At 38.5% G+C, this 26,088-nt stretch overlaps 1 protein-coding gene across 1 annotated transcript in view; it reads right to left on the bottom strand.

Moving 5' to 3' along the window:
* SLIT3 (slit guidance ligand 3) overlaps positions 1-26,088 on the bottom strand; it is a 570,113-nt gene that overhangs the window by 471,795 nt on the left and 72,230 nt on the right. The window lies entirely within an intron of this gene.

Here is a 26,088-nt window from a genome sequence, read left to right as displayed (position 1 = left end):
AGTTCTTGTGCAGAGATTGTAATACGGGGAAGTGAATCCACATCCTGACCCATGACTTGTATTTTTGTCAGGCTGATTGTTAGTCCAAAGTCTTGGCAGGCCTTGCTAAAACTGTCCATAAGTTGTTGAAGGTCTTCAGCAGAGTGAGCAGTGACGGCAGCATTGTCAGCGAAGAGGAAATCCTGTAAGCATTTCAGCTGGACTTTAGATTTTGCTCTCAATCTAGAGAGATTAAAGAGTTTTCTGTTTGATCCGGTCTGGAGGTAAATACTCTCTGTTGCAGTTCCAAAAGCATGTTTCAGCATGACGGCAAAAAAGATCCCGAATGAAGTTGGCTCGAGGACACAACCCTGCTTCACTCCACTTTGAATATCAAAGGAATCTGATGTTAAGCCATCAAAGACTACAGTGCCCTTCATTTCCTCATGAAAGGATCTGATGATGTTGAGGAGCTGAGGTGGACATCCAATCTTGGGGAGAATTTTATAAAGGCTCTCCCTGCTAACCAAGTCGAAAGCCTTTGTAAGATCTATGAAGGCTACGAAAAGTGGCTGTCTTTGTTCCCTGCATTTCTCCTGCAATTGTCTAAGGGAAAATACCATGTCAATAGTGGACCTGTTGGCTCGAAATCCACACTGTGATTCTGGATAGACTATCTCAGCAAGCACCTAGAGCCTCTTCAGTATGAAACGGGCAAGCAGCTTCCCTACAACACTAAGAAGAGAGATGCCTCAGTCATCTTTGTTCTTGTACAGTGTGATGATATTTGCATCCTTTGTGTCTTGTGGTATTCCACCTTCCCTCCAACAAAGACAGAAGATTTCATGCAGTTCAGTGGGAATGTTCTCTTTGCACCACTTCAGAACTTTGGCAGGGATTTTATCTTTCCTGGGTGCCTTGCCAGAGGCAAGGGAGTCCAGTGCCGCATTTAGTTTGGTTCACTGTCAAGCTCCTCCAAGGCATTCAATGTTATTTAATGCATCTTCAGTTACCACAGTTTCTCTGAAATTTCTCAGAGTAAGTGCTGCACCCAGCGTGCCATCTGTTGTGCTCAGTCCTGGATAACCTCACCTGTAGCAGACTTCAGAGGTCTGTGTTGGACCTAAGGCCTGCTTGTTGCCATCATATATCCCCTTGATGTTGCCTGTGTCAGCTGCTATCTGGATCCGAGAGCAAAGCTACAGCCAATAATTGTTACCAAATTTCCTGGTGGTCTTTTGGACTTTGCTACGAGCAGCTCACAGAACCTGTAGGTTGCGCTCACTGGAACAGGCTTTATATGCAATTAGAGCTCTCCTTTTTTCCTCGATGGCTGGCATCAACTCCTCCGAATGGGCTTCAAACCAATCTGCTGCCTTTCTGGTCTCCTTACCAAATACTGACAAGGCGGTGTTATAAACAGCATTCTTGAAATATTCCCATCGTTCAGATTACTTCAGCCAGGCCTGGGAGAGTTTCCTTGAGTGCTTGTACAAATTCATCCACTTTGCCCTGATTGCGGGTCTTGTTGATGTCAATTCATGGTCTTCCTTCCTTCTTTGAGCGATGCAATCTCTTTGTTTGCAGTTTAATTCTGCTGCACACCAAGGAGTGGTCTGTATCACAATCAGCACCCTGATAGCTGTGTGTGATTGTAATATTGGGGAGATTGGAGCACCTGGTAAGAATCAAGTCGAGCTGGTGCCAATGCTTTGATCTTGGATGTCTCAAGAGACTCTGTGTTAAGGCTTTCTTTTAAAGTATGTATTGCTAATGTAAAGATTATAGTAGCAGCAAAATTCCAGAAGGCATTGGCCATTTTCATTCATCTTCCCGATGCCGAACTGACCTAAACGAGTGGGCCAAGAACTATTATCAGCTCTGACTCTGGCATTAAAATCGCTAAGGATAAACAGTGGTTCTTTCTCAGGGATTTTTTTGATAGTAGAAGCCAGATAGTCATAGAATTTGTCTTTGGATGCTACTGAAGATGACAATGTTGGTGCATATGCGCTAATAAGAGTAACCAGCCCTGCTGATGAATGGAGCTTCAAGGACAGAATTCTTTCACTTCCTGCAGCAGGTGGAGTAATGGATCCTAGTAGGATGTTTCTGACTGTGAAGCCAACCCCATATTCCCTAGACTCGTTTGATGGTTTTCCCTGCCAGAAGTACGAGAAGTTTCTCTCCTTAACAGATCCTGAATCTAACAGTCTTGTCTCTTGAAGGGCAATGATATCCATCTGCAGTCTGCTCAACTCCATGTCAATGGCAGTTGTTTTATGTACATCATCTATCTCTTGTAAATAATCAGAGAGCCCGGGGGGTCATTGTCCGAACATTCTAGGTGCCCAACTTTAGGGCTAAAGTTTTCTTACGTTTGTTGCATGGTGCAAACCCCATGCACCCTGTGAGGTTAACAGACCGTGGCGGGGCAACACCTTGCTGGCTGGGGGCTGCCCAGCTTAAGGCAGGCAGTAGCTGCCCAATGAGGTACAAGGACCTCTCCCACCGACGAAAGTGAACCTTGACGTTACGTTCTATGCCAATCAAGCAAAGACTTATAACCGGTAACTGCCACTTCCCGTGTTGTTTCAATGCTGTATGCAAAGCTGGAGTGTCCTCTCCAGAACACAAGGCCTGGGTAGATTAATATGGAGGATAGACTGTTACCCAAGCAGATCCCCCTCTCCACGTTGCTGAAATTGTCCAATGGAATGGCAAAGCCGATACGATTAGTTCCAGCTATGTTGCAGGAGTTATCAGAATGTGATTGTACACAGTCACGAACTGCTTCCAGAACTCTGGCTCCGGATTTTGCCTCGAGGTTGACTCCTGAAGCCTTTTCCAGTAGTAGATATAGCCACAATGCAGTGGAGGTTTGTAATCAGAATTTCCCTTCTCCTAGAAGATAATTCTATTTTTTTATCTGCCGTTGGGGCATAAAGCCGTCTTCTGCCTTCAGAACAGTTGACTATCTTCTCCTGTAACCCTAGAAAGGTGCTACCAGCCAGGCCAGCTGGACCAAGGATTTTTAGAGAGGTATTATTCTTTATATATATATATACATATATATAGGTCTTTGGTTGTTCGGGTTTTCTCCCGTGTAAAATTGGAAGTGTCTTGGCGACGTTTCGACGAAGTCTCATTCGTCATCTTCAGGCTTCAGCTTCGTGCTTCTGGGAGCAATGTGTGATCGCAGCTGTTTCTTCCTTTTAACTGCTAGTGGGGGTTTGAACTGATTGGGTGGGAGCTTGGCTGTGCTCTGATTGGATGGGGGTTTTTTTGTGCTCTGATTGGCTGGGGGTGTGTCCTGTGTTGGTGGGGGCTTGGTTGTGCTCAGTTTGGTCTGTGTTGCAGGGGGATTTGAGCTGGTGAGCTGCATAGCTGTTGTTTGGCTTTGTGGTCATGCTACATCTTCATAGTGGGTGTCAGTCTGCTGCATGTATGGATTGGAGGGGTTTGAAATGGCTAATGTTGCAGCTGCGGTCTGGCTTCTGGTCCTTGGTCGTGCTTCCTGATCAATGTGGGTTTGGGTCTGCTTTCTGGGTGGATGTGCGGTGGTGACATCCTGTGTGGACCTCATGAGTGTGGGTCTGGTGTCATTCCTCGTGTTAGGGACTCGTTTGTCAATAACACAGGATGTCACCACCGCACATCCACCCAGAAAGCAGACCCAAACCCACATTGATCAGGAAGCACGACCAAGGACCAGAAGCCAGACCGCAGCTGCAACATTAGCCATTTCAAACCCCTCCAATCCATACATGCAGCAGACTGACACCCACTATGAAGATGTAGCACGACCACAAAGCCAAACAACAGCTATGCAGCTCACCAGCTCAAATCCCCCTGCAACACAGACCAAACTGAGCACAACCAAGCCCCCACCAACACAGGACACACCCCCAGCCAATCAGAGCATAAAAAAACCCCATCCAATCAGAGCACAGCCAAGCTCCCACCCAATCAGTTCAAACCCCCACTAGCAGTTAAAAGGAAGAAACAGCTTTGAAGCCTGAAGATGACGAATGAGACTTCATCGAACGTCGCCAAGACACTTCCAATTTTACACGGAGAAAACCGAACAACCAAAGACCTATATACAAACACCCGTGAAAACCTCAGAAAACAAATACATATATATATATATATATATATATATACATACATATATATATATATATATATATACATACATATATATATATACATATACATATACATATACATATACATATACATATACATATACATATACATATATATATATATATATATATATATATATATATATATATATATATATATATATAAACACACATATTTATTTTCGTAGGTTTTCACGGGTATAGGTATGTAGGTCTTGGCATATTCGGGTCTTTTCCTGTGTAAGGTTGAAAGTATCTTGGCGATGTTTTGACGAGGTCTCACTCATCATTTTCAGGCTGGTGCTTTCAGCTTCGTGTTTGTGCGAGCAAAGTGTGGTCGGAGCTGCCGTCTCTCTATAAATACTGGTGGGGAGGTGAAGAGTGTTTCTGTAAGCGGGTTGGTTGGCTGTGTGGTTGCATCTTGATTGGTAGATGGAGTGGGTGTTTGCAGATTAGTCGGTTGTTTCATAGCATCCTGTGTGGGTATGGTCCTAGTTGAGTGCCTGTTAGTCTTTTGTGTTGTAACAACCTGGTTAATGGGCTGTGTGGAAACATCCTGAGTTCTGGGAATGTGACCTCTTGTAGTGGTAATGGGCTTCCTGGAAATGTCCTGAGTTCTGGGAATGTGACCTCCTGAGTCTTGTGCTGTAAAATCCTGGGTGGTAGGTTGTGTTGTAATGTCATGAGCTTTGGTGTTGCGGCCTCTGGAATTCTGTGATGTGATGTCCTGAGCAGATGGCTGTGATGCAGCATCCAGGGTTTTGGTTTGACTCAGAGTCCAAGGTCTTGTCATGTGTTCCTGGTGTGTGTCAGCTTGCTTTGTGTGGGGATTGGAGGGGGGTGCAGCAGCCGGTGGTACCAGCATGGTCTAGCTTCTGGATGGTGGGAAGCATAATGGGGTGAACTCCCATTACTTGTCCCAGCTTCTGCCAACCTAGCAATTTGAAAGCAATGCAAGTAGAAAAATGGGGACCACCTTTGGTGGGAAGGTAACAGCGTTCCTTGCACTTTTGGCATTTAGTCATGCCAGCCATATGATAATGGAGACATCTTTGGACAGTGCTGGCTCTTTGGCTTTGAAACAGAGATGAGCACCGTCCCCTAGAGTTGGGAATTACTAGCACATATGTTCAAAACTAGTTTTGTTTAGATTACCAGAAAGGTTTTCTGGACTAATTTTACTTTCATCTGTATAATCAAAAATATTTAGTTTAAAAATATTGAAACATTGAAGGTAAACTCTAATTTCAATTATCTTAATTCAATAGGAAAAAGAAGAGATCTTCTTTCAAGTATATATTAATGAATCATAAAATGTATTTTATTTATTTTATTATAAATAAACATCTATATTTTATACATCTATATTTTAAAATACTACATAAGAGCCTCTCAGTTTTAACTCATGATCAAATTGTCACAGGTAAACATTAAAAACTACTGAACACAGGTCTTAAGACTGTAGCTAATATAAATCCCCACAGAACTGTACATATTTGAGATTTATTTTATTTAGCATATGGCATATCATACATGGACTAGCAAAATATATTAACTTTCACCTAGATTAATAAAATATAATACAATATAAATGTTAAAAAAACATTTAACATCTATTTTCAAATTCCAATGTCTAAGCCATCTAACCATTGAGGCGCAGCATCATTTATACTTAAAAGTTCAGATTGTAGACCAGTATATGTCCTTAGCTTAAAGCCAGTCATTGTGATCTACAGTTTGACATGGGACCCCATAATCACACTGAGGGGAAGATACTATGCTCCATACATATAATGAGTCCTGGCGTGTGAGGTATGAACCCTATTCAGGATTGTCCATAACTGATGTGGTAATTCAAAGCCTGACACCTCTTTTGTGGGTCAATTATATGTCTTCCTATGCCTGGGTGACATATTTGGGCAAATGACAATCAATCGTGCACATGGATATTGAATTTTTCCAGCCTGTAAAATAAGCTTATGGACCAAGTAAGATGGATCATTTCAGGTATTATAAGAACAGATTTAACTGGAGGGCAAATTAGCTGATCAAAATAAGCTACCCATAAAGGGAAGATGTAACAGATACGTTAAGATAAAATGGGTGAAGGTTAGCTTGATTAACTTCAGAACTTTTTTTGAAGGACGAATGTCAGATGCAAACTAAGTTATAATATGATAACTTGATGACTGAGATTTTAGAGTAAAAGTTGGTGAAAATTCCTCTTGACATAATTCTATTTATCATATTCTTCAAACACAAGGTTACTATCTTTGTTTTAGAGAGTGGTTCAGAAAAGAAAACTAGAATATACATTAATTGCTATGCGATTAACAAATGCAGTTTTTGCATTATAATGTGTGTTAATAGTAGATGCGGTAGATGTGTTGCTATGGTGAAAATGACAAAGCATTGCGGATGAAAACTGACAAAATCCATATCAAAAGCTCTTTCATAGAAATAATGAAAAGTCAGAAGAAAAGAGGAGATATCTATTGTTTCGGGTGTTGTTTTCTGAACCCCGAAAGGCATTTTCAGAAAAACAGCCACAGAAGTATGTATTAATTACAGACAAGTTGTCAAAAAAGAACACAGATGAATAATCAGAAAAAAAGCTACTTTCCCTGCTGTCATTAGAGAGGGAAAAGTATGCAATTTAACTGCAACATTTAAATGTCAAAATAATTTGTACAGTACAATTACCATTTAGTTGAAGGATTACATCAACACTAAATAATAGCTAAAATGAACTCACAAGCTGTTTCAGACTTCAGTATGGAACAGCCTTGTTCTGAGTGGTTAATGATGCTGGCCTTTCTGGTACTTTGAATGGGTATAGAAGGCTGCTGGCTTAGGAAGAGAAACTGCATTGTATATTCTTACAGGTACTCAGTGAAGAAACAATGAGACAAAGCAGCTTTCCTGTGGATTCAGTTTAATAAGTTACTGTAATATTTAAATGGAGGCTCACAACTTGTATATCTCATTTCTACCTGTACAGTCAGCATGGTCCTCAGAAAAAATGACTTCCTGGAAGAATCCCATTCTTGGTATTGCCAACAAGTGCTTTTTAATATCGGGCTACTATCTTGTATTAATCTGAATACGCTAGAAGTTTGCCTTGCACAAGAGGTCTGAATCAGTAAATCGGTTTAGCAATTCCAACATATGGAATTAATTGACTATCTTTCCAGGCTTCTTTGAAATTAACTTCAGGCACGCCAGCAAGGTTTGGAAATGACAGTCCATTAATATCATTACCTTCGGGGAAATTAGCCTTTAATTCACATTACTTTTAGCTGTAGAGGAAATGGGGATAAATCATGTTTTAATATTTTGCTCTTAAATCCCCACTGCAGGAATAAGCACCCTTTCCTTGAAGAATTCCTACTATTTGATTTTGATATTTGATATTTGATTTTATTTACATTTATATCCCGCCCTTCTCCGAAGACTCAGGGCGGCTTACAATGTGTAAGGCAATAGTCTCATTCTATTTGTATATTTACAAAGTCAACTTATTGCCCCCCCAACAATCTGGGTCCTCATTTTACCTACCTTATAAAGGATGGAAGGCTGAGTCAACCTTGGGCCTGGTGGGACTCGAGCCTGCAGTAATTGCAGGCAGCTGTGTTTTAATAACAGGCTATCTTACAGCCTGAGCTACCACGGCCCTATATTTTTGTCTTAAAAGTATCTGTTACTAGTGTAGATTTTGCTATAAACTACATTGCATACATGTAGATATGATAGGCAGGCACCACTAATTCACGAGCAGGGACTACTGTATCTGAGTAATGCCGCTCATACTACCCGGGCACAATGACAGAGATATACTTTATTTCGTGTTCATTTTGATTGTTTTTAGATTGCTATGGAGTATTCAATTATTAAGTTGTACACAAAGTCACATTTTTGTGATATAAACAAATAAAATAGTTAGGTTTCTGTCACAGAACTAAGTGGAACTTTATAGCATTCCCATGGTCATGAGATCACCATTTGCAATTTTCACTGCAAGTCTCAAATAAAGTCAATGGGGAAGCCAAAAGAAGATCGCAAAGGACAATCTTGTGACTGTCGACACTTCGATTGTGATGGATTCACCTAATGACACAACTGGGACTGCTGGAATTGTCATCATACTTCAGTGCAGTCACGTAATATCACACTTTATGATCGCATGTTTGGTGACAAGAGTTCGAGTTCTACTTACCATTGGTAAGCGAGGACTACCTATATGATATACTTTATTACTAATTAACAACCTGAAATGGTTTTCTGGAAATGGAAAAGTTCTGTTGGAGAAACCCGTTAGCTCTTTTCGGTCATTTCAGACTATTTTTATGATGCAATTAGTCATCCTCAATTTCACCCTGAAGAATTAAGACTGTCAGGAGTGCAAATCTGGGTGGAAAAACTGCAAAACATGCAAACACAAAACATGTGACACCACACAGCCTGTGGTGTCACATGTATGCACATAAATGCATATTTCTGCCTTTCTAAGCAAGCCATCTAAGGCTATAAATCAGTAGAAAACATAAATGCAAAATCTACATATCCTATTGCCCTTAATTCTCCAGACTGAATTATACTTAGAACAATGTTACATGAAGATAACACTTCAAGGTACAGCAGCAGAAAGACCAGAGTCAAATATAAAAGCAGCCATGAAGCATCTAATTTCTCTTATTCTTTTCATGGATTTTAAATTCTCTGTTGAAAAGAGTTCACTCATTTGCCCTTCTGCCACAGCTTGTCTTTTATGCAAGAACTTTCTTCAGTACTAAATATGAATGGCAGGTGTCAAATTTCACTGGTTAGCTGTTCTGCTGTGAAATAATTTAAAGTAAATCAAATCATTACAATGTATATAAGCATGTCTTTAATATTTAAAAACTATTGTGAAACAACAAAGCTGGAAATATAGAATGACGTCAACCTAATATTGATAAAGTAAACAATCATATGCAACAATAAGTAACTCTGTAGAGAAGTCATGCTATTCTAAATTAAAATAACCACAGTTGTGGAAAAGATAGCTAAAATGAAAGAAAGACTTAGTATTTAAATGAAAAACAGATTTTTGTCTCATGACAACAACAGCATGATAATTCTGGCACAGTATGTGTACAGTCTGGTGTTCAAGCTAAGGACCCATGATTTGATAAATTACAACTTTTCCTCAAAAAAAATAAAAGCATTTTCATGAAGGAAAAGTATTTTTACTACAGTATCCAGATACATATGATGTGACTGTACATGAGATTCATGTTTTTTTTTTCCTACATGGAAGTACATTTTCTACATCAAAGATGGGCTATAGAAAATTACAACAGCGTTTTGTATTCTGCATAACAACTGCTTAAATGTAGAATGCAATATACCATTGAACTGTTCAGTCATTTGTGAGCAGGTCATCCCTGGTCATGAAGTTATTTGATAAAGCAAAACTGCATTCATAGTCCAAAGTAAGATAATTAAATGGGGTCATATTTTACTGGTTGGGTCCTTAGTCTACCTACTGACAACACATTTACAGATAATTCTGACTAATGGCAGCCATCATATTAGCTCAGCAAATATAAATCTTATAAATGCACTGACAGACTTCAAATGACAAAAAAGTGTAGTGATGACAGCCAGACAGCCAGACAGCCAGACAGCCTGCCAGATAGATGATAGATAGATAGATAGATAGATAGATAGATAGATAGATAGATAGATAGATAGATAGATAGATAAACTGAATATTCCATTCATCAACTCTCTGTGATCATCAGTTTGATAAAGAAAACGTTGCCTTGTTTGCCTTTAATAATACTTCCAAATATTCAGATTTGTCAGAGAATTATGACATCATATAGGAATGCTGGAAAGAGTAATTAGGACAAAAATGGTCCAGCCATCAGATAGGATCAGATGGGAGAGAACTGGCAGACAGCATAAGTGAAAAAGAATTAAAGGATTCTCAAGAATTTTATTGCCTCTCCCATCTTTCCCAATCTCACCAAAATCTTGACATGTAATAAAAAAAATGCATGCAGTTCTATACTTTTGATCTGCCTACTATTTTAAAACCCCAATGGGAATACATTGTAATTCCAACTGCAGAACAGCTGAAAGTGGTTTCCTCTCTTGTCTCAGTCTGTCCAGTCTCCATCTGCCAGACCATTCTTGGGCCTAATAATAACAGTGACCCTGTCCATTACTCCCACCCATCCAACTTTCCCCCTGGACACACATATACCATACAAGAACATGCTAACCTCTTTACCCATGGACTGAGGACAAACTAAGTTGTTCCAGCTCCCTGCCTAGTCTGCCCCAATCTGTACTTGATATTGCTTCTTTTATGAGCATCTGAGCAAACAGATCTAAAATCTATCATACCTCCTCTCTTCCTAAATGAGATTTTCCTCTCCCTCAAAACGGAGAATGGAGAAATACATATATTTTATAAAAATACAATACAACAAATATATTCTGATTCAAATATATTACATAGAATTATATAATAAATTAATAGGAGACATTGTTTGATGATTACCCTTCTCAGTTCTATTTCCAGATATTTCTATAGATTCTTGTCAACTATAGGCAAAGAGTAAGTTCACTTTTTGAATAAAATTTTACACATAAATACTTACCGTAAATAGACTAACCATAGTTTATTAGCATAATTTATAATCTTACTTAGTTTTAGTTGTATTGGTTAATGTTACATTACCCTATATTGTTTTACAACTTTATTGTCTAATGCTTTGTATTCTCCTGCAAAGTGTGGTGACATGATATAGATTACTCTAATGGTCTGTTTATTTTACATGTTGGCTTGCAACCTTTAAAACCATTATGTTACACTTTTCAACTTTTATGTTGATTTCCAATTGCATAATACCATTAATCAATAATACTTGTTCTGTATCTTCTGATCTCAAGTTTTAATCCAGAACTAAAAGACTTTCTGGCATTCTATTTATCTCATCATCTTCTCTCTGCTATAAAATTGTAAGTAATACCCAATAAACCTATCATTAAAAGAAGTAAAAGCAAGGTTACTGTTTCTTACTACCAAACAGAAATGTTGTCATTTTCTCAGAGCTCTCAAGTAATTTCTGCAAATGTTTTTTTAAAGCGCCTTAAATGATTGCATGCCCCTAACATCAATAAACCCTAATCAAATAGTCAACCTGCCTCTTTTTTTCCTTGTGAATGAAATATGGCAGCAATTTGACATACCAGCAGTTCTTTGCTCTCCTGAACCCTAGCAATGACCCAAGAGATTTGCACTCCACTGCTAATCAGAGAGCTTGCTAAGGCCATTTCCCACGACATAGCTGAAATTCTCCTGCTGCTTACCTTGTCTGCTTCAGTTTCCAAGCCACACCAAAGCTATTTGCTCTCTGTTCCCAGACTGTCAATCACAGCACTTTTTCACTAGACACTCCCCTCTCCTGCAGTCCTGCAGTCCTCTAACACTGAAGAAAAAAATATCAAGGGGAGGATATGGGTTTTCCCCCCCCCCCTAAGGGTTGTCTGCTTGAGGGAATCCATTTCAATCCAAATATACTACCTTTAACTGACGATGAAACCTTTTACTTAAGGATGTCCACATAGGTACAGTATTCATAGTAATATTGTGCTGCATCACCCTGCCCATCCTATATTGCAAAATCAAGGCATCAAAGTTTAGCTAACAGATACAATAAAAAATAGAAGGTCTGAATCAGATCTGATTGTGATCAAAGGAAGAAATAAAAACAGCTACAAAAGAACCAGTCACTATTCCCTGATTCCTATAAGTACTTCAATATTGGGCTGGCCTGTTGTTAAGGAAAAATTTCTGGACTCCACTTCTGGACCTGGCTTATAAACATATACTCCATCCACATCTCAATATGGCCTGTACCTTGTTTAAACAGAACCAGGTATCAAGTCAAATCAAATCAAATCAAATTTATTACAGTCCAAGACCAGCGACCAGAACAAATAAAAACACTTGAGGAATATCCAGTTAAGAATTCTAGAATAAAATAATAAATAACAGATAAAATCTATATTAAAATCACAATTTAGCATCTAATCTGTCAGTTACACATGGCCTAACTATAATATCAATCCTTAAATTATGTGGTCCGCAGTCATTAAATACTAAAATGCAAAAAGAGTAGTAATGCAAAATTGTAATGCTACATTAGTTGTGTAAAATAGCTATGGTGGATGAATCATGTGTTTCCAATGAATCCCCAGTGCTGTTGTGCAGAATCTAGCCACCTGCACTGTAATCACAGTATGTTCGTCCTTAAGCAGCCACTGGAGACAAGCAGTGTTAGAATGGCCAGGATACCTATCGATTATTGGGAAGCTAAGTTTTTTTTCTCAAATATCTCTTATAGAACAGCGGTTCTCAACCTGTGGGTTGCGAGCCCATTGGGGGTCGAATGACGATTCGCCAGGGGTCACTTAAGACCATCGGAAATATGGGAAGTATACTTGCGAGTTGAAGAATTGCGCTCCAATGGTTGACTCCACAAGAAATCACTCCCAATCGATAGCCTAATCTGGCTTCAGGCGCGATAAACTTAATAGGGGAGGAGTCTCCGCTTTAATGCCTCCATCCTCAAGGCAATCGCAAACAGTTCAGATCGCTAGCCAATACAGCTTCAGGCGCGATAAATTCCAAAAAACAGTTTGCCACTTTTTTCCCTCTTCTGCGGCTGCTGAGGTGCGCTGAGATCGCTGCGAAAATAATTTTACGATGGGGTCGCCACATCATGGGGAATTGTATTAAAGGGGTTGCAGCACTATAAAGGTTGAGAACCACTGCTACAGAAAGAGCATGGAAGAAGAATGTGCCCAACGGTCTTCATCTCTCCTGAGCCACAGGGGCAGAGTATTTCAATCAATGGAATCTTTTTATATTTGCCATACAGAACAGCCAATGTAAGTTCATGGCACCATGGGATCGAAAATGCTTTCCAATGGTTTGCTGCAGGGGTGGGTTCTACTTACTTTTACTACCGGTTCACATCATGCTCACTCGTGCGCACTCTTCTGCGCATGCGCAGAAGGTTCTGCACATGTGCAGATCACCTATGATGATGTCCGAGTCAATGGGTGAGCCTCCAGCCGGTTTTACTACTGGTTCTTGCGAACTGGTCCGAACCGGGGGCAACCCGCCATCGGTTTGCTGTCTCCAAATAGCTAAGATAATTAGCAAGAGTAACAACATATTTAATAGAGTCTGGAGCCAGAAACAATGGAGCTTTCCCTAAGTCCACTTGCCTCTCAATGTCCTCTACCCTTTGTCACAAGGTTTTGTTTTGCTTGGTTATAGTCCAACTTGAGTATTGAGGCTGCAGTTAAGCCTAGTTTGGCAAGGTTGGACTCGACGGCCTTGATCCATGAAGAGGAACATTTGTCTTGGTGGATTAATGGAGCAAGGCCTTCGGGAAAGAAATTAAGCTTTAGAGAACTAGATATGGGAACCATTAGATCCTATTCTGGTTCTTTGCCACTTCAGAAGCAGCATCTGCATGTATATTTCATACAAAAAAGAAAAGAGAGAGTTTAATAAAACAGTGCACAAGAATTTCAATAAATGAATCAGAAGCAACATGACACGAATGTACAATAATGTAGCACAGCATATCATATAAACCTTCTGCATAATAAGAAGAGAGTTCAAAGAAGCTGGTATGAAAAATTCACAATGAAAGAAACCCATGGGGTAAAACATAGTAAGTACTCCATCCTCCATGTGAAAAGTTACCACAAAAGCCAGTATTCAAATGTCATTATATTTGAGTAGAAACTTTAGACATATTTAAGTATTTTCTGATAGCAATGATTCCAAAAGAAAATTTGTAATATTGTATTCATTAATCCATTGTCAAATAATTAACAGAATATGTATAATTATGCCCAAACCTATTGTTTGCCATTCTCTTAACTAAAGTCAAAGAACATTGTTGGTCATCCTATTAAAACTTTTTGTTGTTATTTACCCTTTAGATTTGCATTCCATTTCTCACTTCAAATCCCATAATCTCAACATTCAAAAAACAGAATTTCCCATTAAAAATCTCACATTTAAAATCAGCAAATAGTAAAACTTTATAAAACCTTCCTTATGATGACATCATCTTCTATAGTGTAACAAAAACTAGGTAAAATTCAATGTATACCTTAGCAAAGTACTCCATTCCTAAGAGTTTAAAACACAGAAACAAAACTTTTATTTTTGGATTAGTCAAATTAGGATTATCAGATCAATGTGTTTCATGAAAAGAATGCTGTCTGTTCCATTTAAGTGCCACTCAGATCACATGCCAGAAATGCCACTACAGTTTCTGAAAAAAATGTATTCTCTTACTGTAGCTTTATATAAAATTCACACATTGGAGAAATGAGAGACTTCAAAAATTAAACCATATAACTACATTTATGCAGGAGGAAAACATAGTGTCTGCCATAAATACAACCACTGCTGGGTACAAGCACATCAAGAGACAACAATATTTAGCTAATTAGGTTATTGTATATTAAAACAGGAGGTATTTACATATCTAATTTTATCAACAGCTAACCAAGAGGAAGTATATATGGAATTTGCAAACTCCCGCACTAAAAATACTTAATATGAAAAATTCTATAATTCTATAATTTACTAGTAAATCAGCTATAAACCTATCAGCCAGCTTTTTTGCATCGTTTCACACAACCATTTCTAATTAGTTACCCAAAGACCAACCATGGTGTACTAATTTTATAATTAGAAATTTTCAGGGAAGTGCCAAGGAATTAGAGATGGAATAGTTGAAAATAATTATGTAAATCCAGCCATATCGTATTTCCCCCAAAAAAAGACCCTGTCTTATATTCTTTTGAACCCTGGAATAAGCGCTTGGCCTTATCGCCATTCGCTCAAAAGCCCGATTGGGCTTATTATCAGGGGATGTCTTATTTTGGGGGAAACAGGGTAGAAAAGTGCATTTATTAGGAAAGGAAGCAATAATTAGTATTCCCAGTATAGTCTGCTGCTTACTTGTTGGAACTATATTTGCTACTTTTCCTATCTAATTATTAAAAACCACGATGCAACTGCTTAAATATACTGTATCTCCAGCAATAAGCAGATATTCCTTCTCAACTTCATACCATTACTGGTTAGTTTGTATTAGTGGCAAATTAACTGTGTAGGATTCTATTTCTTCTTAGTCAACTACATTATGACCTGGGTTTAATTCAGAAATAGAATTCTACTGGGAATCCAGTGAAAACATAATGTTAAATATTATGGGCCTCTGTGGCTCAGACTGCTAATGCAGTCTGTTATTAACAGCAGCTGCCTGCAATTACTGCAGGTTCTAGTCCCACCAGGCCCAAGGTTGACTCAGCCTTCCATCCTTTATAAGGTAGGTAAAATGAGGACCCAGATTGTTGGGGGCAATAAGTTGATTTTGTATATAAATATACAAATAGAATGAAGACTATTGCTAACATAGTGTAAGCCGCCCTGAGTCTTCGGAGAAGGGCGGGATATAAATGCAAATGCCGGGATAGCTCAGGCAGTAGAGAAACCTGTTATTAGAACACAGAGCCTGCAATTACTGCAGGTTCGAGCCTGGCCCAAGGTTGACTCAGCCTTCCACCCTTTATAAGGTAGGTAAAATGAGGACCCAGATTGTTGGGGGGCCAATAAGTTGACTTTGTAAAAAAATATACAAATAGAATGAGACTATTGCCTTATACATTGTAAGCCGCCCTGAGTCTTCGGAGAAGGGCGGGATATAAATGTAAACAACAACAAAAAAAATATTGCAATTTAATATAAGATTTCTGATTCAATGAAGAAGAAATGCCCTACACAGATATGATTTTGAATTATGGTTACTTTACTTAAGTATAGTTAAGAACAGTATTCTAAAACAATTAAGATATAATTCCATAATTTCAGTTTGAAACCTATAATCAAGAACTAAGGAAACAGGAACACCATCAAACATTGTATTTGTTCTGGTTTAATTAACAATATTGTAAAATCTGAACATTGTATGTATGTATGTATGTATGTTAAGAAAGTTTAGTAAGCATGTCAGTTTAAAATTATCTCACCTTCTAATACTGTAGTAGTATTGATCATAATAATTTCTTTTTTAAACCAAAGAACTTTCTGTAAAACATTTGTTTTATTAAATTAGGATTTCCCAGGTTCTTGTCCATGCTATAATGGAGTGAAAATTAATCACTCATCTCTCCCTAATGAATCTTTTCTGTATCTTCAAAAATTATATCTAAATGCTTCTGCTCTCAAGGCTTTGTTTGCTATGAAGAAATCCATCATCAAACAAGAGTGTGAGACTGTGTTTTCAGCTGGTTCAAGTCATAGTGATGGATGTGTCTATCTTGGCATATGTTAGATTGCACCACAAAGTTCATTCGCATGCCAGAGGCAATATATTGCCAATACCCTGTAAATACAGCTATATTACATTAACTATATGATATATTTGCATCAGAGGTTGGCTTCACATACTGTAGCAACTGGTTCGGCCAGCACCGGAAATGTGAGCACACACGCACATGCACTCACTTCGCTCGTGCACTGTACGCACATGCATGCAGCATTACAAAACACGGCAATGCACACACACCGTATGCACATGCATGTAACGTCAAACAACACGACAATGCACGTGCACACTGTTCACACAGGCATGCGACGTCAAACAACATGACAATTCGCTCGGGTGTGCCGTCTGCGCATGCGTGCAGCATCAAAAACACAGCGATGTAGGACGGGATTGAGCCCGAGCAGGTGGGTGTGCCCTGCAGGTCACCACTACCAGTTCACCTGAACCAGTCTGAACCAGCTGAATACCACCTCTGATTTGCATAACCACTTATTTATATATGCTGTATTGTTCTGTCCTCCTTCGCCTCTGTCCGAGCGATGGCTTAATTAACTGGCACTATCAGCTCTGGCAGCAAAATAGCGAGCGTATGCAAAGTGCCTCTGTTATCTCCCTCGATGCCTATGAGTCAAACAGTACTTCAGCTCTTACTTAAGCAGTTAATTTGCCTGCTACGAAGAGGCACAGCAGCTCTTGCTGTGGGGTGTGGCTCCATGACTCAGCACTTCCTAGGCCTGCCCCACCCCTGCTTCTGTTGTTCCCTCCTCTCCTGCCTACGAAACCTAGGGTCTAGCCAGGCCTGATTGCCATCAGCTGGGTCTGGAGGTGTGGCCTGGGGGGGGGAAAGAGTCAGGGGACGGAGGCCTCATTATCTCTTCCACCTGGCCTGCTTCTGGCTCCTGGAGCTGAGCCAGGGAAGCCAGTGCTCCCGAGGTAAGTCCTGACGGCCCTTCCCCCTCACTTTCCAAGTCACTTTCTGGCAGTAGGCCGGCTCGGGTGGCGCAGACACAACATGTATACAGTTTAGAGAGGGATGTAAAGCACTATGAAGCGGTATATAAGTCTAAGACCTATATACATACATACACACACACAACACACATATACGCATATAGAAGCAGGACATTCAAAATAAAAACCCTCTTATGAAATGTCTGCAAGAAAACAACCACGTTCAGAAAGCACCAAGGACCCTACAGTTCAACTTGAGGTACAAATATTCTCTTTTATCAAAACCCTAATTGTTTATCACAAACAATTGTAATAAGATGGCTTCATGGATATTATATCAGCTTTCAATAGAGGAAAATATGGTACACTGATGATGATGTACCTAATTGGGTAATCAAATATCTGCAAGCAATCAGCCAAATTTAGGGAGCACAAAAGACTTCCCAGTTATATCATTTTCTTCAGTGCACCTACAGTATACTTTCAAGTTCTGCTTCTCTCTCATGTATTTTGGACCTGTTTGTAGACTATATCAGAACTAGCAATGTAGCCAATTTATTTGTTTTCCCCTCTACTATCATACACAATACACACTAAATATTCAAAAATTTGGAAGAACCCAAGCAATAGGATTTAAGGATTTCAGAAGAAGAAAGACATTTAAAATTGCCAATTGACACCTTTCATGTGCCAAAAAATCTTGCTCCTATCCCACACCTTCTTTTATTCTCAAGTTTGAGGTAGAAGCATCTGATGCCAGCGAAAATGATTGGTTTGAATAAGAATAGTTCCCTGGTACAGTTTATTATTTCACACAAATTGCACAGATGTTACCAGTGAAAAATGCAAATGCAAATGTAGCCACAGGATCCTAGACACCATACAGCAATTTTTCATTTTTTTCTACAACAGTTTTGAAGTTGCTCTTGGGAATGACACAGAGGGAGGGAGGAAGGGAGGGAGGAAGGGAGGGAGACTGACTGACTGACTGACTTGAGGCTTTAAAAGTTTCCAAGTTTTACTCAGAGCTACACTGTTCTTTGAGCATGCTTATACAATTGATCAGAATGTATGTATTCCACTGATTTTGTGATAGTTGTAGAAACTTTATAAATGCATAATTGAAGTGGAGATAAGTTTCTATCATCTAAATCCATTCACGGTGTTTAACACACACACACACACACACACACACACACACCAAATCAACATACTTTCAGAGAGTAGAACTGGCTCTCCAAGGAAATGTGAAAGACCATCTGGTCCCAATCCTGTTCAAGTCCAGAATAGGGAGGGGAAGGAACTCATGAAAGAGGGAATTTAAGCTTCTTGAACTTTTCATATTAAAACTATTCTGTGGAAAGCTGAGTCACTAAAAAACATTTGCTTCCTGAAAAGGAGCAAGAAGTAGCTAGCACTTCTTGTAGCTGACCCTTTCTAACTTTGTAACTCTATCTGCAATTCCTGTTCCTGTCTCAAGACCAATGCAAAACTGTCTACAATCTTTAACATTATTTTTATGGAGGTGGTTGAGATTAATTTTATCTTGCAGAGCATTGCTCTGGATGCTTCAAAGTATGTATTGTTTTTATTATTAATTATTATTATTTCTTTTATTCATTAAATATGAAATTCAGTCATCTGAACATTTAAAAATGTATCACAAATATCATTGACTGGTGCTAATGGTTAATACGGGTTGCTACCAACATCCTAGGTATCAACCAAGTATCTTCTTAAAATATACTTGTACATGATAATGGGTATCACTGTTACATGTTTCCTCCATAGCCATATAGTTTCAATGGCCAAGTCACAATATTTCATGATTTTTTCCAGTTCTTTTTCTTCGACTCTGGTGTCTCCTGGTACAGCGATATCAATAAACTATATGCTTTGGCCCTCAACAACCATGATATCTGTCATCCAAATGACAATTCATCTGTATTCAAAAGTTCCACAAGATCTTCACTGTCTCATGTTCAATAACTTTTTCCACTTTGTGCTCCCTTGACTTTTCAGATGCAGGTATGTCATATTTTTTAAATTATGACCAGTTTTTTTCATAATGACCAGTTTTTTTACATCATTTTTTTACATAATGACCTATTATTATTATTTATTTCATTAATATGAAGTATTTACTTCATTAATATGAAGTATTTACTTCATTAATATGAAGTATTAAACATGAAACTCAATCAACTGAACATTCAAAAATGCATCACAAATACAACTGACTGGTGCTAATGGTTGATACGGGTTGCTGTCAGCGTCCTAGGTATCAACCAAGTACCTTCTTAAGATGTACGATGTTCCGAGTAGCACAGTTTTTTGCAGTTCCGCTGGTGTTATTTATTTATTTTATTTTATTTATTTATTTATTTCGATTTTTATACCGCCCTTCTCCCGAAGGACTCAGGGCGGTGTACAGCCAAGTAAAAATACTATATAAACATTAAAAGAAATTAAAAAACATATTATAATGTGGCTGAAATATTAAAACAATTTAAAATCTTAAAATATAACTAACCCCAATAAAATTTCAATCCAGTCCCGCTTGAATAAATAGGTGCGTTTTCAGCTCACGGCGAAAAGTCCGAAGATCAGGCACTTGACGTAAACCAGGGGGAAGTTCATTCCAAAGCGTAGGAGCTCCAACAGAGAAGGGCCTTCCCCTGGGGGCTGCCAGCCGACATTGCTTGGCGGATGGCACCCTGAGAAGGCCCTCTCTGTGTGAGCGTATGGGTCGGTGGGAGGCAAAAAGGTAACAGCAGGCGGTCCCGTAAGTAGCCGGGTCCTAAGCCATGGAGCGCTTTAAAGGTGGTAACCAGAATCTTGAAGCGCACCCGAAAGACCACAGGAAGCCAGTGCAAACTGCGCAGGATTGGTGTTACATGGGAGCAATGAGTTGCTCCCACTATTACCCGCGCAGCTGCATTCTGGACTAACTGCAGCCTCCGGGTGCACTTCAAGGGCAGCCCCATGTAGAGAGCATTGCAATAGTCCAAGCGGGAAGTGACAAGGGCATGAGTGACCGTGCATAAGGCATCCCGGTCAAGAAAGGGGTATTGCAGGAAGCTGCAATTTGTTGATGTATCTTATAAAATTCTTGGACATGGTACCAAGTGCCCCGATGACAATGGGTATCACTATTACATGTTTCATCCATAGCCATGTAGTTTTGATGGCCAGGTTGCGATATTTCATGATTTTTTCCAGTTCTTTTTCTTTGACTCTGGCATCTGCTGGTACTGTGATGTCAATAAATTGTATGTTTCGGTTTTCCACAACTTTGATATCTGGCATGTTGTATTCCAAGTGACGATCACAAGTATTATTATTATTATTATTATTATTATTATTATTATTATTATTATTATTATTATTATTATTATTACTTTATTCATTAAACATAAAACTCAGTCAATTGAACATTCAAAAATGCATCACAAATACCATTATTATTATTATTATTATTATTATTAATAATAATAATAATAATAATAATAATAATAATAATAATAATAATAATAATAATAATAATAATAATATTTTATTATTACACAAATTTTTCTGTGCATTTGACAACTTGTAATTTAAAATACTTAAGGTCTTTACATTTCAGAGGCTAGGAAGTTAACAAATAAACAAGTAAAATTAGAAAATTAAATCAGAAAGTTCTAACTAAACCAGCGGTCACCAACTGGTGGTCTGTGGACCACTGGTGATCCATGAGAAAATTTTGGTGGTCCACAAAAAATTATTTGCATTTTTTATATTGCACTAAATCTCAAACTATGGCCCCTGGGCTGGATACGTGCAATGAATGGTTTTGTTCTTGCAGAGAGTCTCCCCCTTTGGGGTCTTCTTGTGTGGGTCAAAGGGGGGCAGAAATTCCAACTTGGGGTCTGCGTCAGCCTCCTGGTGTGGAGCTTTGGGCAAAGGCTGGAGGGAAGTGCTGCTGGTGGCAAAGAGCCGGAGTGTCTTGTTCCAGTGGGACAGCATCATGGCCTGAAACTGGCTGACCATCTCAGCCCACTGAGTCTCCAGGCACCGGTACCTGGCCTTGCACTTCTGCAGGTCTTCTCTCTACTTGGAAAGTATGCTCATAGTCCTCAGTGAGGTGTTTTGGTTGAGCCTCCTTCTCGGTCAGATCCAATTTGAACTAAGCTCTTTTGCTAACTCTTTCTCATGGTGGCTGCTTAGCCACCATGCTTCCTGTTGGGGCCCTAAGGAGCCCGGGCGGGGAGGCAAGGAGTGACTGAGAAGGAGGGGTGAGTAGAGTAGAGCAGTGTCAACGTGAGTGACACTGAGTTGGCTATGAACACCAGTCACATGACCACCTAGCCAAGCCCACCCAGCCGGACATTAGGCAGATCATATTAGTGGTCCTGGGATTTAAAATTATGAATTTAGTGGTCCCTGGTTAGGGACCCCTGAATTAAACAACACTGAATTCAGGAAGGTGTTTAGTCTCTGGAAAACTAAGGCTTACTTTTGTATTTTTTTTGTAATGGATGCTAATACAGGCATAAATCAAGTGTTAGAACCTTCCAATCTACCTTAAAAGCTTCCCGAGGAGTGAGCAAAGTGAACAAAAATAGTAGAAAAAAGAAAGCTTTTTAAAAATCTGTTAAGAAAATTACAATCTTGTATATTATAGAGGTAAGCAGCAAAATCTTTGCAGGAATCAGCATAAAATGATACCACATCTACTGTTATAATCATGCCTTTATACTTACTGCCACTTTTCTTTCTCTTTGGCTTTATTAAGAAAAAAAAGTGGGGAAAACATCTGTACATATTAGTTTTGAGTTGCTAACTTCACACTGGGGAGACTGGAAATCCAGGATGAAACCTCAGTTATTCACTTTCTGACATCCCCTCATTTGTTTTCTGCTCAGCTCAGATAATTTGTTAACGTTCCTTTCATAGTTGAAGAAAATAAGCAGAGCCCTTGGCCTTACACTGGAAACAGAAAGATGCCACAAGGGTTTGCAACAAGAGTCACTTTTCCAGACATGATTTTGCTCAAATTATACCATTTAGAGGCAGAGCACAGTGAAAGCAATAAAAATAGCTTCAGCTTGATAAATGGTACAAGAACCTCTCAGCAGTCTCTAGTTGTCACCTCTGACCTAGAGAACATCTTTTCAAACCTGAAGTGCCCTCCGGAGACCTGACGTTCCTTGTAATTATTTACCATCTTCTGAACAGACCTGCTGGGATCTGTACACAGTAAAGCCTCAATTCCTGAATGAGCTAAAACCATAGCAACCCTCTATTTCCTTTGGACATGTTTCGTTTGCCCTCGCAGGGCTTAATAACTTGAGCTCATGTAAAAGGTGAGTTACTAGCACCTGCTCTCATGTGAGATGAGTCTTTTAATTTAAGGGCACATTTTGACAAGGCACTTGCCTCTCTCAAGATTAGCTATCATCCTCTGACTAACTGTAAAAGACATCCCAAGTAATTGGAAGACACTTTCCAAGTTGTTTAAGGCAGAGAGGCCCGGGGTTAGAATCAGTCCTATCCCACACATCCACTAAAGACATCCAAATTACAGCCTGTAGGCTCTGAGTAGTAAAGGTTTTTGTATAACCATAAGCTATAAACATTATTAAAGAGAAGAATGGGACCAACTTTGGTTTCTCTGGGATCAATAAGAAAACCTTTAAATGTTGCACCATCATTCATTGTTCTCTGGATTAAGGAAGAAAATGATTTTAACTATATTAGAGGTATCCCAAATCTGGGCAGGAACAGGACTTGGAAGTAACAGCATATTTTTTTTAAAAAAAGTATGACCATTTGTATAACATTTCGTCTTTTTTAAATAAGAAAATACAGGTAGTTCTCAACTTACAGCAATTTGTCTAATGGCTGTTTGAAGTTATGACAGCACTGAAAAAAGTAATCTATGTCCTTTCCTCAACTCTATGATTGTAACAGTGTTCTTATGTTCACATTATCACATTTTGGGCACCTTGGCAACAAACTTATATTTATGATGGTCCAACATCCTAGGGTCACATGATCACCATGCAATCCAATGATTAGTATGTTCCCAAGGAATTTCCAACAAGCAAAGTCAATGGTGGGTGGGGGGAACCAGATTTACTTAAAACCACAAAAATCCCTTAATGACCACAGCAAAATGTTTCATAAAATCGGCTTCTACTCACTTAACAATTCCATCACTTGGCAACAGATGTTCCAATCCCAACTGCAGTTGGAAATTGAGGACTATCTGTACTGTTCAATGATGGATCTTTCAAATCTTAGAAGGTATTTATGGAAGTAGTCTGCCCAACTTTAGAACCTGAAGGTAGGAGAGCCCACCCATCAATATGAAGAAAACAAAAAGTCATGAAACTATTGTAATTGATGAAAGAGGAAATATGTCTAGGGAGAAAAATACCATACTGTTTTTGCAGGGTCCATATGCTCATGGTGCATATTTTTTTTTGCATACTTTGCCAAGTATTTTTTTTCTTTTTTTAAAAAATCCATGAATCATGTTTTCTCTGAGACCTTGATTTGTCAAGCTTGAAAATGAAGGGTCTTAGAGCAAACAAGCTGTGAAAACGGAGCATTGGTATATAACCAAGCCAGGAGATAAGAGGCAAGGAGTTCCCTACAATGTAAGTATAAGATAAAAATTCTGGAATTGATATATAAAGGTTGGTTGATATATTCAGCAGTAGCCCATCTTGGTTATTTAAACCTTGCATTTGCAACTGAAGCATGAACCTATCCAAGTCATGTGCCTAACTTTTCCTCAGTAAGCTCCAGAATGCTGGTTGAATTTCCACAGAAAGATTGATGGCTATAGTCTGAGTGAAGTTCTGAAATTCTTCACTTGTGAAACATGAAATGCCAATTTTGGTTTGATCAGATGGCTAAACATTGAATGCTAACTAATCATTTCTTATTACTTTGTCCTTTGTTACTTTAACACATTTATTACACAAATGTGAATCCAACAATGGGAATGTCTATTTTAAGACATCTAAATTCTCCAGAGACTGACTTCCAGAAAATTTGGCCTTGTTTCTTGAAACTCTATGATTTAAGTCAAATACTTGGGATGGGAACTGAATACAAACATTATTCAAATATGTCAGAAACTTTTTTCTCTTTTAACATCACAGACAGGGAAGATACTGTTCTATAAATAACATACAGCAAAGCTTCAACAAAATGACCTTGGAAGAAAATGCAAACATACAATGCATAATTTCTGGTGTTCTCCTCCTAGCAATATATGAATCAAACTAATTTAACAGGATTCTTTGCATTCCTTTCTAAGTTAGATTTTCCTCTATATTCCCACCCATAATGTCAAACAGATGTCACCAAAGGACATGTAAATAATTATAGAAGCTACAGACTTTTTCTATAATTGAAAGATACTGCAACCGTATTGCCCCATTTCTTTTAACTGGTCTTTTGTTTCAATTGACCAGTTGAAGGATAAAACTGTTCTTCATAGCTTTACAAGTATTTAAATAGCTTGTCAAGGGCTTGTTTTCATTCCTGTATTCCCCACAAAATACAGGAACTATTATTGACAATATAAATTATGATTGGAAATCCAGAAAGACTATCCCAATAAAATGGCACTTTATACTTTTCAAATCTTCATTCTTATATCATAAATTCGGATGGAAATTTTAACCATATACTGTTGGTGGAAAAAAAGTTATTGAAGGTACATCACTAACTTTTTAAAGATAAAATATTCTAATAATCACATTTATTGCAGGTATTTTGGCTAGAAAAAAAAATAAAGAACTGGAAACAGGGAAGATATGTGCTAGTTTCATACTATTAATATATTAAGAGTCATTCATTTACTGAGACAATCAGGTTGTCAGTACTGTGTGCACAAACACACGCATACACACACAGTATCCAGGATAGAGCCAGGTTGTATATCAGCACAAATTATGTAGATGAACCTTTTTTATTAATCACTAAAATACTGAAATGCAATAAGTGGCTTTTAAAACAAAAGTCTCGTGGTTGCTGAGCTCATATCATTTTAATTCACAAATATATTTCTTTTATATAATTTGGTATTGTAATGCAAATTATAATTAGACCTTTTAACTTGATCTAGATGGGAGTACAAAGACATGACCTTGTTTGTTTCAAGGACATACTGAACAAATACAGCAGGGGTCATGAGAGGTGATAATAATCACAGCTGTCCTATTGCTATGCAAAATCATTATTGGAATAAAAATCAACGTCTTTATGGACACCTAGTTCCTAAACTCCTACATCCAAAGCTAATTTGTTTCTTCTAGACTTCATCATAAATTGTAGCTTTTCACAACATAAGTGAGCTTACCCTCTCCAGGTACTCAATTTCTTCTTTTTTTTTTTTTTTTAAAAAAAAATCTCCTTCCCCAGCATGTGAAAAATCAGACAAAATGTGGTAGCACCTTTTCAAAGTAATTAATTTCATTAAAAGACATAAGATTTCACGGACTGTAGCTCATTTCATCAGATTTTTTGCAACTATAGACTAATATGGCTCTCCTCCTACAATGTGCCAGCATGTGAGGAAATTA

This window comes from Ahaetulla prasina, chromosome 2 (genome assembly GCF_028640845.1).
Source record: "Ahaetulla prasina isolate Xishuangbanna chromosome 2, ASM2864084v1, whole genome shotgun sequence".
Taxonomy (NCBI): domain Eukaryota; kingdom Metazoa; phylum Chordata; class Lepidosauria; order Squamata; family Colubridae; genus Ahaetulla; species Ahaetulla prasina.
The sequence above is the reverse complement of the archived record's forward strand: the minus strand, read 5'-3'. Positions and strand labels throughout refer to the sequence as shown.